Source organism: Arachis ipaensis, chromosome B05 (genome assembly GCF_000816755.2).
Source record: "Arachis ipaensis cultivar K30076 chromosome B05, Araip1.1, whole genome shotgun sequence".
NCBI lineage: Eukaryota > Viridiplantae > Streptophyta > Magnoliopsida > Fabales > Fabaceae > Arachis > Arachis ipaensis.
In genome coordinates this window covers 136,803,707-136,816,492 of record NC_029789.2, presented here as the reverse complement: position 1 = coordinate 136,816,492, position 12,786 = coordinate 136,803,707, and the positions used below count along the sequence as shown (strand labels likewise).

The 12,786-nt window shown below is 41.7% G+C and overlaps 1 long non-coding RNA gene across 3 annotated transcripts in view; it reads left to right on the top strand.

Moving 5' to 3' along the window:
* The window catches only part of LOC110262593, a 77,940-nt gene that overhangs the window by 1,348 nt on the left and 63,806 nt on the right, over window positions 1–12,786 (top strand). For 2 of the 3 annotated variants that reach the window (XR_002347422.1, XR_002347421.1), the window contains exons 2-3: window positions 11,768–11,863; window positions 11,980–12,263. This is a non-coding gene — a long non-coding RNA (uncharacterized LOC110262593). Of the gene's footprint in view, window positions 1–11,767; window positions 11,864–11,979; window positions 12,579–12,786 lie in introns of those variants that run through there. The other variant, XR_002347420.1, reaches the window with a different exon arrangement.

Genomic DNA, 12,786 nt, shown 5'->3' with positions numbered 1-12,786 from the left:
CCTTTAAAAGTGCGCACTTCTGTATTAGCGCTTTGTTCTAGGGAACGTGCGAGGGTTTAATACCTTTATTAATTGGTATTAATTGCCCCGTTTCCCTTGGCTTTATTTTGAATTTTGCTTCCTCAGAAAACGGTTTCTCTTCTTCGTTCTTCTTCGTAACTTCTTCCTTTACTCTCTCATTTTTTGTCTACGCTTTGTCTTTGCTTTGCGGCATCATTCGGCGATTTTCTGGGCGATTCCGTCTTTCCACCTTCACTTCCCTTCGAAGCTTCTTTCTTCATTTCAGGTTGGTTCTTCTTTCCTTCTACGTCATTTTTTCTGCCTGATGGTGAGAAAGTTTCGATTTTGCTTTGAGAAAGTTTGGATCTTTTTGCTTTTGCTGTGCTTGGTTACTGTCGTAATGCGTGCTCTGAAGTTTCTTCGCCCTTTTGTATGAATCTTTTCGTCTTTCCTATTGCTTGACGCTCCTAGGGCTTTTGCATGTTATCATTGTTTTCGTTTGTGCTTTTGGTGATAATTTGTTTGATTCTGGAGAAAAGGTTGTGTCTTTGATGATTTCTGCTTGGCGTGTTTGATGTTGTCAAAGCTTTTTGCTGATAGACTGTAAAAAAATAGTAGCTTTGATGACTTTTTGTACTTTTTTGTATTTTGTCTTTCTCCTATGAAAATGCTCGTTGTTTGAAATCTTCTTTTCTTATTTGGGGGATGCCGAGACGTAAGTTGTAGATTTTTCCTGAAACCTTGCTTTGTTACTGCCTCCAAAGGATGCCCCAGGACTTTGGTTTGAGTCTTGGGATTTTTCTTTTCTGTTTGTTTCTCTGTGTCACATTAGTCGAGTTGTTTTGCCCCTCGTCCGAGATGTTTTTTAGTAATCTGATCTTCTTTTCTTATTGTAGGATTAGTTGGCTTCATGTCTTCTCGCAATAACATTGTAGAGATGTCCTCTAAAGTTCCCGAGGGGATGTTCGATTGGCTGGACTCCCTTGTCTTGATGTGTGTCTCTGTGGTGGACACTGATTTTTGTGTAGAGCTAAGGAAACGTCATAGAATTTGTAGTGGCAGTGCCCGGGAGAGGGATTATGAGTTTATAGCGCCCAACTCTGATGAGAGGGTTTGTTTTCCTACTTCTGTCGAGGGGGAGCGTCCCTTTTTCTACGCCTATGAATACTTCTTCAGCCAGTTGGACATTACCTTTCCTTTTACTGCTTTCGAGACCGACTTGTTGTGGTCGTGTAACATTGCCCCATCCCAGCTTCATCCAAATTTCTGGGATTTTATCAAGATTTTCCAGTTGCTTTGCCAAGAGTTAGGCGTAACACCTTCTCAAACTCTTTTGCTCTATCTTTTTGTTTTTGCCAAGCCTGGAGGTTCTTCCAAAAAGAAAGCTTCCTGGGTTTCTTTCAGGTCGGCCCAGGGTCATAAAGTTTTCACCATGTATGATGAGTCTTTTAAAGATTTTAAGAATTACTTCTTCTGAGTTCGTGCTGTTGAGGGGGTCCGCCCTTTTTTCCTTGATGAAAATGATGAGCCTGCTTTTCCTCTAGAGTGGCAAAAGAATGTGAGAGTGTCTCGCTATACATGGGAGATGCTTGACGAGGTTGAGCGGGCTTTTGTAGTTGTTCTTGAAGATTTATGGGGGGAGCCGCCCCATCTTGATACAAAAAGATTTTTGAGTGACCCATCCCTGGTTCGAACTGTTTTGGGTACTGTCTGACTTGTTTCTATACTTGTTTCTTGGTTTTGCTTCTCCTAGATTGTAACTCATCACTTATTATATTTTTCAGAGATGTCGAAGAATAATGATTCCATGAAGGCCTACAAAAAGGCCAAGAAGGCTGCTACTGCTCAAAATATCTCGGCCAAGGCGACGGGAGAGGGATCTTCACAAGTTCAAGTGAAGCCGCCCGTACCGAGCTCTCCTGGGCCAAGGAAGGTGATTCCCACTCCTCGGGTTTGCCTGGCCGAGCCTCCACAGTCTTCCACTGCTACTTCTGGTGCTCCTCCCAATAAGAAACAAAAAACAATTGAGCTTTTCAATCTTGACGCCCCTGATTTTGACGCGGTCGAGTTTGTAGATCAGCAGATCGGTCCTTACGGTATCGTCCCCACTGACGATGTCTCTCTCCTTCGCCATTTAGACTTCATCACTCGGAGTAGTATTAAGATGGCGCATATGGGGGCTGCTATGTACCGTACTGTTCAAGATCTCCCTCTTCATGCTACCAAAGCCTTTATGGAGGAGGCCAAACAGGAGTTTGATCGGATGAAGGGCTTGAAGGAGGAACTTGAAATGAGGGTGGCCAAGCTAGAGAAGGATTTGGAGAACGAGAAGGCGAGTTCCCTTTCTCTGGCGGCTTCTGTGAGGCTTGCCGAAGATACAGCACTGAGGCACAAAGACAGCTATGTCACATCTTAACGGGAAGGAATGCGTCTGAAGGAGGAGTTGGAAAATGCCCGAGCTGATTACTCCGAGCTCCAAGGTCATCTTGTTGGCAGCGTAACTGCTGCCTATGAGAACCTGAAGGAGCAGGTTCGGATTATTGCTCCCGAGGCCGACCTTACTCTCTTCAGCCTGGATAATGTTGTGAGGGATGGTAGAATTGTCCCTGATGACCAGGATGATGATGATGTTGAACCTCCCCCTGTGTCTTCTGCCAAAGTGTCAACCTCTTCAGTTCCTCCAGTTGTGTCTGATCCAGATTGCCAGATTCTGAACCAGGATGATGGAACCGTGGATGCTGTGCCTATTCAGACTCGCCCTCCTTCACCTCAGACCGATGCTGCCGAGAAGTCTTCTAATCTTAGCTGAATTTTCTTGGATATTTGTGTGGATAGCCCGACTTGTGGGCTTTTAAACTCTTTATTTTGTAATTTTGAATATTTTGCTGACTGTTGATACTCCTTCTGGTTGCTTGTTTAGCAACTTTTGATTTTGAAAAAATAACAAGTAGCTTTCAAGCTTTTTGGGCCTGACCCCGAAGCTTGTTATATTTTTATATTCTGCCTGCTTGCACTCGTCTTGACACCTTTCTGGGTTTTGAGAATGTTAGAGCCTTGCTGCTCGGCCTCTTTGGATTGCTTTGTACTTATTGCTTGTAGCTTGGATCCTTTGAGGTTGTGGATATGTAGGTCCAACTTGTATTTCGGTTTTCTTGCTCTTGCTTGTATTTCTAGCAACCCATAACCAATTTCTTTATGTTGGTCCTCTTTCTAGTTACTTTTGCAGTCCTCTTTCTTGGACCTTAGCTAGGTCTCTTTCAAGGACTACTTTTATAACTTGTTTGCAGGAGTCGACTTCTTTATGTCATCTTCTTCTAAGTTATTTCTGTAATCCTCTTTCTTGGACCTTTGTCAGATCTCTTTCAGGGATTACTTTTATAACTTGTTTTTTGTAGGAGACCGACTTCGTTAGGTTGATCTCTTCTAAGTTATTTTTGTAATCCTCTTTCTTGGACCTTTGTCAGGTCTCTTTCAGGGATTACTTTTATAACTTGTTTTTTGTAGGAGACCGACTTCGTTAGGTCGATCTCTTCTAAATTATTTTTGTAATCCTCTTTCTTGGACCTTTGTCAGGTCTCTTTCAGGGATTACTTTTATAACTTATTTTTTGTAGGAGACCGACTTCGTTAGGTCGATCTCTTCTAAGTTATTTTTGTAATCCTCTTTCTTGGACCTTTGTCAGGTCTCTTTCAGGGATTACTTTTATAACTTGTTTTTTGTAGGAGACCGACTTCGTTAGGTCGATCTCTTCTAAGTTATAGCAATTCCTCTTTTATAGGGTTGGCCAGACCTCTTTCCATGGATTTGCTGATAACTTGGGTTGACTTGGTCCGACTTCTCAACGTCGGCCAGTCTTTAAGTTATTATTTAGCAATCCATAAGACCTCGTCAGGTTCTTTTTTTTCGGATCACTTTCAATAACTTCTTGCATTATTCTGTGTTCATCTTTGCCGATTTGTAGAAGGTGATTTCTATCTTTGTTTGGTCGACCTTTGGATGAATCGCGTTTTCAACTTTATTGGTCTCCTATCGTGATCGTGCAGTGAATCTGTTTTTCACTTTTTGCCGATCTGTTACTTTATAATCGGACGATGAATGCTTCAGATTAATGCGTCTTGAGAGTTTGTAGAATATCTAAAATATACTTTATTCAAAAGAAAGTGCAAATATATACATGCGGGAGTTTTTCATCCCTTTAAGTCGGATAATTTCTGGACCTCAACTTGGTGCCTCATTAAAAAACCTTTTTAGGAAAAAGAGTGCATCCTATGACGAGATCTTTTGCCTTTTCTAGCTATAGTACCTTCTTAGGTTGCAGGCGTGCCATCATCTAGGAAACCCTCGTCCATCGAGTTCGGACAATCTGTAGTAGCCCTTCCCAAGTTCTTCTATGACTCGGTAGGGTCCTTTCCAGTTTACTGCCAGCTTTCCTTCTCCAGGTCAAGTTGTTCCAATATTATTTTGGATTAGGATGAGATCATTCTCAGCGAAACTTCTTGGCACTACCTTTTGATTATATCTCGAAGCCATTCGGCGCTTTAGCGCTTCTTCCCTGATTCGAGCTCTTTCTTGGATTTCTGGAAGTAGGTCGAGCTCTTCTCTTTGAAGTTGAGAATTGGCTTCTTCATTGTAGTGGACTACTCTAGGCGACCCTTCCTCGACCTCTACTGGGATCATTGCCTCCACTCCGTACGCTAATCAAAATGGTGATTTGTTTGTGGTGGAGTGTGGCGTAGTTCGATATGCCCATAGGACTTATGGAAGTTCTTTGGCCCAGGCTCCCTTTGCATCTTGTAGTCTCCGTTTCAACCCAGCCAGTATGACTTTGTTGGCAGCTTCGGCCTGTCCATTGGCTTGAGGATGTTTGACAGAGGTGAACTGGTGTTTTATGTTCAAGTCGGCTACTAATTTCCTGAAGCCTGCATCTGTGAATTGAGTGCCATTGTCTGTGGTGATGGAGTATGGAACCCCGAACCTTGTGACAATGTTCCTGTATAGGAATTTTCGGCTTCTTTGAGCAGTGGCGTTGGCTAAGGGCTCTGCCTCAATCTACTTTGTGAAATAGTCCACCCCAACTATGAGGAATTTGACTTGTCCCGATCCCTGGGGAAAGGGTCCGAGAAGATCGAGTCCCTATTTTGCAAATGGCCAAGGTGAGGTCACGCTGATGAGCTCTTCTAGCGGGGCGATGTGAAAGTTGGCATGCTTCTGGCATGGTGGGCATGTCCTTACAAACTCTATAGCTTCTTTTTGTAGAGTTGGCCAGTAAAATCCCGCCGGAATATCTTTTTGGTGAGAGCTTGTGCTCCGAGATGATTACCACAAATGTCGCTGTGTACTTCCTCTAAAACTTCCCTTGTGTTAGAGGTCGGCACACATTTTAACAACGGTATTGAGATCCCTCTCTTGTATAGGGTGTTGTTTATGATAGTGTAGTACTGAGCCTCTCGTTTTAACCTTTTTGCCTCCTTTTCATTTGTGGGGAGTGTTTCTATTTTGAGGTAATTAATTATGGGGGTCATCCATCCCTGATCCTGACCTGCTATGGCTAGGACTTTTTCCTCTTCCGAGATTGACGGGTTCTGTAGCATTTTCTGGATGAGGCTTCTATTGTTGCCCCCTGGTTTGGTGCTGGCTAGTTTTGAGAGTGCATCAGCTCGGGCATTTTGTTCGCGGGGTATGTGACAGATCTTATATTCCCCAAGTTGTCCGAGCTGTTCTTTGGTTTTATCCAAATACTTTTTCATGGTGGGATCTTTGGCTTGGTAGCTCCCTGTTATTTGTGAGGTGATTACCTGTGAGTCGCTGAAGATGTTGAGTTTTTGAGCTCCGACCTCCTTAGCCAGCTTCAAACCAGCTAGTAACGCTTCATATTCCGCCTGGTTGTTTGAGGCCGGGAACCCAAATTTGAGGGAAAGCTCAACTTAGGTTCCTTGGTTGCTTTCTATTATCATACCTGCACCGCTTCCGGTCTTATTCGAGGACCCGTCCACATAGAGATTCCATTCTGTGGGAGTTTCCAGGGTATCTGTGAATTCTGCAATGAAGTCGGCCAAGTACTGCGATTTGATGGCTGTCCGAGCTTCATATTGGAGGTCAAACTCGGATAGCTCGATGATAAACCCCATTTTGACGGTTTATCTTGTATTGATTTTAAGAGATTTTATCACCTTTTACCCACATTTATTCAATTAAATAGCATGGTTTTGTGATTGTCTCCTTATTTGTGCTTAGATGTGAAAACATGCTTTTAGACCCTTAATTTGATGGTTTTAATCTCCCTTTGATTCCATTAGATGCCTTGATATGTTTGTTAGTGATTTCAGATTAAAAAGGCTAGGAATGGATCAAAGGAGTGAAGAGGAAAGCATGCAAAGTGGAGAAATCATGAAAAGTCAAAGAAGTTGAACTCGCCCATGGACGCGCGGCGCACCTGGCGCTTGCACGCACCTGCGAATCACCCCATGGACGCGTACGCGTGCTGTGCGCGTACGCGTCGGTGCTGGTTTATGATTTTTTTAATGAAAACGTGGCCAACGAATTCTGAAGGGTTGTGGGGCCCAATCTCAACCAACTTTGGCGCCTAAACTGCTATTTAAAGCCAAGGATTGAAGAGCAAAGGGGGATTGCAATCATACACACTCATTAGGATTAGTTTAGAGTTAGTTTCTAGAGAGAGAAGCTCTCTCTTCTCTCTAGAATTAGGATTAGGATTAGGTTTAGCTCTTAGATCTAGGTTTTAATCTTTGCTTTCTTCCACTTCTATCTCTCAATTCTTTGTTGCTACATTCATCTTCTTCTATTCTTTTGTTATAATTTCCTTTATGTTGTTCTTATGTTTTGTTGTAGATCTACTATTGTTCATTCCATTTTCTTTCAACTCAATAAGAGGTAATTCATGTAGATCTTGTTTCCTTTAATTGTTGTTGTTAATTCTTTACATTTGATTGTAGTTAGAATTAATTCTTGTTGTAGATTTACTATGTCTTTCTTTTGTGCCTTCCAAGTGTTTGATGAAATGCTTGGTTGGATTTTAGAGTAGAGTTTTATGTTCTTGGCTTGGAAATGTAACTTAGGAACTCTTGAGTTACTAATGTCCAAGTAATTGATGATTGGGATCCATTGACTCTAGTTCTCACTAATTGAATTAGTGGAGAGTTAGGACTTATGGACTAGGATTGATATAGCTCATTTGACTTTCCTTTACTACTAGTTAGAGGATGATTTAATGAGATTAATCCTTGCCAATTCTCATATTGTGGTTAGTGATTAGGATAGAGATCCTTGACCACCAACCCTTGCCAAGACCTTTTTAGCCATTAGTTTACTTTCTTACCATTTATCTTTCATGCTTCATATTAAAAACCCCAAATATAACTCACAACCGATAACAAGACACTTCATTACAATTCCTAGGGAGAACGACCCGAGGTCCAATACTTCGGTTTATAAATTTTAGGGGGTTTGTACTAGTGACAAACAACTTTTTGTATGAAAGGATTATTGCTTGGTTTAGAAACTATACTTTACAACGAGATTTCATTAGTGAATTTCTAAACCGTCAAAAAATCCTCTCATCACTTGACTGCCCATTGTAAAATTCTGCCTGCTAGATCTGTTTTCTGCAATATCCCTTTTATGGGCTGGTCGGTCCGAACCCTAATGGTGTGAGCGTGAAAGTACGGGTGAAGTCGTCGAGATGTCAGTATGAGAGCGTAGACAAACTTCTCTATTTTTTGGTAGTTTAGCTCGGATCCCTGTAGCGCTTTACTAATGAAGTATACAGGTTGCTGTCCTTTGTCGTCCTCTCGAACTAGTGTTGAGGCTACTGCCCGACTTTCTATCGCAAGGTACAATACGAGTGGTTCTTCCTCTCGTGGTTGAGTTAGGATAGGTGGTCGTCCCAGGAAACTTTTGAAATCCTGGAAGGCTTGCTCGCACTCCATTGTCCATTCGAAGTTCTTTCCTTTCCTTAGAGTAGCATAGAAAAGAAGGGATCTTATCGCTGTTCCCGATAGGAATCTAGACAAGGCTGCCAATCTCCTGTTGAGTTGTTGTACTTTTTTTATACAAGTTGGGCTCTTCATGTTGAGTATAGCCTGGCATTTATCTGGATTTGCTTCAATTTCTCTTTGTGTGAGCATGAAACCTAAGAATTTTCCCGCTTCTACTGCGAAGGTGCATTTTGCGGGGTTGAGTCGCATGTCATGCTTCCTTATAGTGTCGAACACCTGGACCAGGTCAGACAATAATGTCTCTTCACTTTGTGTCTTTATTAACATGTCGTCCACGTAGACCTCCATGATTTTTTCGATATGATCTGAAAAGACTTTATTCATTAGCCTTTGATAAGTAGTTCCCACATTCTTGAGACCGAAAGGCATCATAATGTAGCAGTAATTTGCCTTTGGTGTTAAAAACGATGTCTTTTCTTGATCTGGTGGATACATGGGTATTTGGTTGTATTCGGAGTATGCATCCATAAACGAGAGGTATCTATATCCGGATGAAGCATCTACCAGAGCGTCGATACTTGGGAGTGGGTAAGGATCTTTTGGGCAGGCTTTGTTGAGATCGGTGTAGTCGGTGCACATTCGCCATTTCCCATTTGATTTTTTCACCAAGACGACGTTAGCTAGCCATAGTGGGTACTTGACTTCTCTTATGAATCTTGCCTCCAGTAGTGCTTGTACCTGTTCTTCCACAGTTTGGGATCGTTCTGGCCCAAGTTTTCTTCGTCTCTGTTGTACCGGCCGAGATCCTAGATAAACCGCCAACTTGTGACACATTAGCTTGGGGTCTATGCCTGGCATGTCTGCAGCTTTCCATGCGAAGAGATCGACATTATCTCGTAGGAACTGTACTAATAATTCTTTTACATTTCCTTTCAGGATCGTGCCAATATTAGTTGTTTTGTCCGAGGTGTCTCCGATCTAAACTTTCTCTACTTCACCTTCGGGCTGTGGACGGAGTTTTTCTCGTCTCTGAACTCCACCAAGCTCAATTGTATGGAACTCTTCTCCTCTGCCTCTGAGGTTTAGACTTTCGTTATAACAACGGCATGCCATCTTTTGATCTGCTTTTATCGTAGCTATCCCTTTTGTAGTTGGAAATTTCATGCATAGATGTGGAGTCGTGACTATTGCGCCGAGTTGATTTAGTGTTGTCCGACCTATTAAGGAATTGTAGGCTAAACTCACGTCGACCACGATGTAGTCTATCTTGAGTGTTCTGGATTGGTTCCCTTTTTCGAAGGTTGTATGTAGTGACACGTATCCCAATGGTTGTACTGGGGTATCGCCTAGTCCGAACAGATTGTTCGGGTATGCTTTAAGCTCCTTTTCTTCTAAGCCGAGCTTGTCGAAGGCAGTTTTGAATAAGATGTCGGCGGAGCTCCCTTGGTCTATTAATGTGCGGTGGAGGTTGGCGTTTGCCAGTATGATGGTGATGACTACGGGATCGTCATGTCCTGAGATGATACTGGATGCGTCTTCTTTGGTGAATGTGATTGCAGGGATGTCGTGTGCTTCTTCCTTCCCTTCGACATGATATACTTCTTTGAGATGTCTTTTGCGGGATGATTTGGAGATTCCTCCTCCTGTAAATCCTCCGTGTATCATATGGACATGTCTTTCTGGCGTACGAGGTGATCGCTCAGCTCGTCCGACATCTTCATCCCTTCATCTCTTTCTTTGTTCATCATCTCTGGTAGCTAGATACCGATCTAGTTTTCCTTCTCTCACTAATTTTTCTATGATGTTTTTTAAGTCGAAGCATTCGTTAGTGGAATGTCCTCGGACCCGATGGTATTCACAGTATTCGTTCCGATTTCCTCCTCCTCTTTTGTCCTTGAGTGGTCGAGCTGGGGGTATCTTTTATGTGTTACAGACTTCTTTGTAAATATCCACAAGGGACACGTGAAGAGGTGTGTAATTGTGATACTTTTTAATTTTTTCCCCCGTTCGATCTTCCTTCTTCTTGGATTCTTTATCTCGGTAGGTGAAACTGGATTTCGAGGCTTCTCCAAGTCGAGAATTTTCTTCCATGTTGATGTACTTCTCTGCCCACTCTTGCACCTCATCCAGAGATGTGGGGTATTTCTTTGATATAGATTGGCTGAAAGGTCCCTCTCGTAGGTTGTTGATGAGGCCCATGACGGCAGCCTCTGTTGGCAAGTTTTGTATGTCTAGGCATGTTTTGTTGAATCTTTCCATGTAGTTGCGAAGACTTTTCTTATCTCCTTGCTTGATACCCAGTAGACTGGGGGCGTGCTTAGCCTTGTCTTTTTGGATGGAGAATCTGGCCAGGAACTTTTTGGCCAGGTCGTCAAAGTTTGAGATGGACTTCAGAGGTAGGTTGTCGAACCATCTAATTGCTATCTTTATGAGAGTCGTTGGAAAAGCTTTGCAGCGAACGGCATCTGAGGCGTCGGTGAGGTACATTCTGCTTCTGAAGTTGCTGAGGTGATGGTTGGGATCTGTAGTGCTATCATACAAAGTCATATCCGGAAGTTTGAAGTCTTTAGGGATTTTAGTCTTCATGATTTCTCTAATGAATGGGTCTTGATCTTTGCGTGAGTTGTCCTCATGGGTGGAACGAGTAGCCTTTGCCTTAAGATCAGCTTCGAGTTGGAGGAGTTTATCTTCTAATTCTCGACGTCGCCTTACCTCTCTTTGTAGATCCTTGCCAATTTCCTGTTGATGCTGGCTTTCTTTTTCGAGTTGCTTTAGGCGATCTTGAAGTGCTTCTATTACTCCCGGATGCGATGAGTTTTTGTCTCCGTTAGGTTCTGGAGTATCCTTCGGTGTGACATCCGTATTTTTGTGCGGTGTTCTGTCCTCTAGATCTGAGTTGTGGTCGTTGTCATGGTCGTTCGCCATGATGATGGGATGACTTCCAGATTCCCCGGCAACGGCGCCAATGTTCCGAGGGTTACTTGAAACTGGAGGTCGATCTCGGTCGAGATCTTCTGTACTGGTCGGTGCGACGTGTTCGGCTGGTGAGTGGCGGTCGGAGCTGTTGTGTCCGACTTGTTGGCTGGCTCCACTGCTGATCCTTAGTCACCGGAGGGTGGGGGGTACCTGCAAGAGACTCCGATGCTTAAGTTAGCATGAGTATTAAACAGGTTTTTAGTAGAATCAGAGTATGAGTTATACCTAGGTGCTCCAGTGTATTTATAGTAGTTGTAGAGTGACCTTTTCAGATAAGATAAGTTAGTTATCTTATCTTATCTTATCTTTTGACGAGGTCAGTTTATCTTTAATGGAACAGCCCTTATCTCTATAGGCTTGTGCTGCCTTTGGATCTGGGTCGTATTCCTTGAGTTGGGTCCTTTTTTGGGCTTTCCTGTCGATTTGGCCGAACTCTTTTAGGAATAGGTCGGATAGTCTGACCTGAAGAGGTCGGTCGCTTTATCGCCAATCATCCCGGATCGGATAGCTCGATCCAGGGTATGAACAGTTGTATATAGAAAGTTTTTTCATCATAGCTTTTTACTCTAGATGTGGATAAATTCATCTTCATTCAATCATTTTGAATTTCCTGTGTCTTAGTCTATCTTATGTGTTGGAAACTGTTTCAGAAAGATCCTACCTAATGTTGCAGCAGATAACATGATATTGAACTGAATTAAGATAAATCTTTATATATCAATTTATTTATTCATTATCCTTAATGCTTTTGAGTTCTAATAAATTATCTTATACAACGTGCAAATTTAGATTGCCTTTTTTGCATGGTATTACTCTGACTGTCATCATATTTTCAGGTTATTCAAAGAAAATTAGTTCAGGTCATCACTCCATCAACCACTGTGGAGGGTAATATTGGGCCTGATGCCAACCATCTGCTTGCAATAAAAGAGGTTTGCACTGTTGCTGAGTTATTAATTTTTGCAAGCTATTATAAGTATACCTAATGCATAGATAGTTTTGTTGGTACCTTGAATTGTTAAATGGTGATAAATTGAAAAATTTACAGGGTAGCACCATCTTGGATGATGGTTCAGTTGTGTATGGATTTGCTTTTGTTGATTGTGCTCGTCTTCGATTTTGGGTTGGCTCCATTGATGGTGATGCATCATATTCTGCTCTGGGAGCTTTATTGATGCAAGCATGTTTTGGGACATCTTAATTACGTATTTTTCATTTTTATAATTAGGGTATAGGTTTCATGAATTGTAACTCATTTGTAAAACTTTTAGCTAATTTAATTTTGGGCATTGGTGTTTAGGCGTCGCTAAGGAAGTATATATGAAAGTAGAGGTGAACAACAATCTATTCTCAAATACATGTCAAATCTAAAGCTCCATTATTTCATGTTAAAATATAATGTTTTTTCAGGGTTGTCCAAAGGAGCTCAGAAAAAAAATTCTCATTACATGGTGAGATGTGATCTTCTGTTGCTGGTGTGGGGATATATTCATGGGATTTTATATGGGTGTTTCTTCGGCTTGGGAGCTACACATCTATTACAGCAATACTTGAAATTGATTTCGCACGGTTTTGTATAGTAATAAACATCTTGTGGTTGGAAAATATTATGATATATTTGGTAATTTTGTTTTTCTTATTTCAAAATGAACCTGGTTTTAATATGTACACAATATGATTAACCTTCTGAATCTATAGACACTACCTGGACTATATCCATATGAGATGAATATAATCTTAAATCTTAATAACAATAATTGAACCAGTAGAAAAGTAATAAATTAAATTCTCATTCTATTTTATTACCACAGTCACGTTTTATGTTTTAATAAATATAAAAAATAAATGTACATGA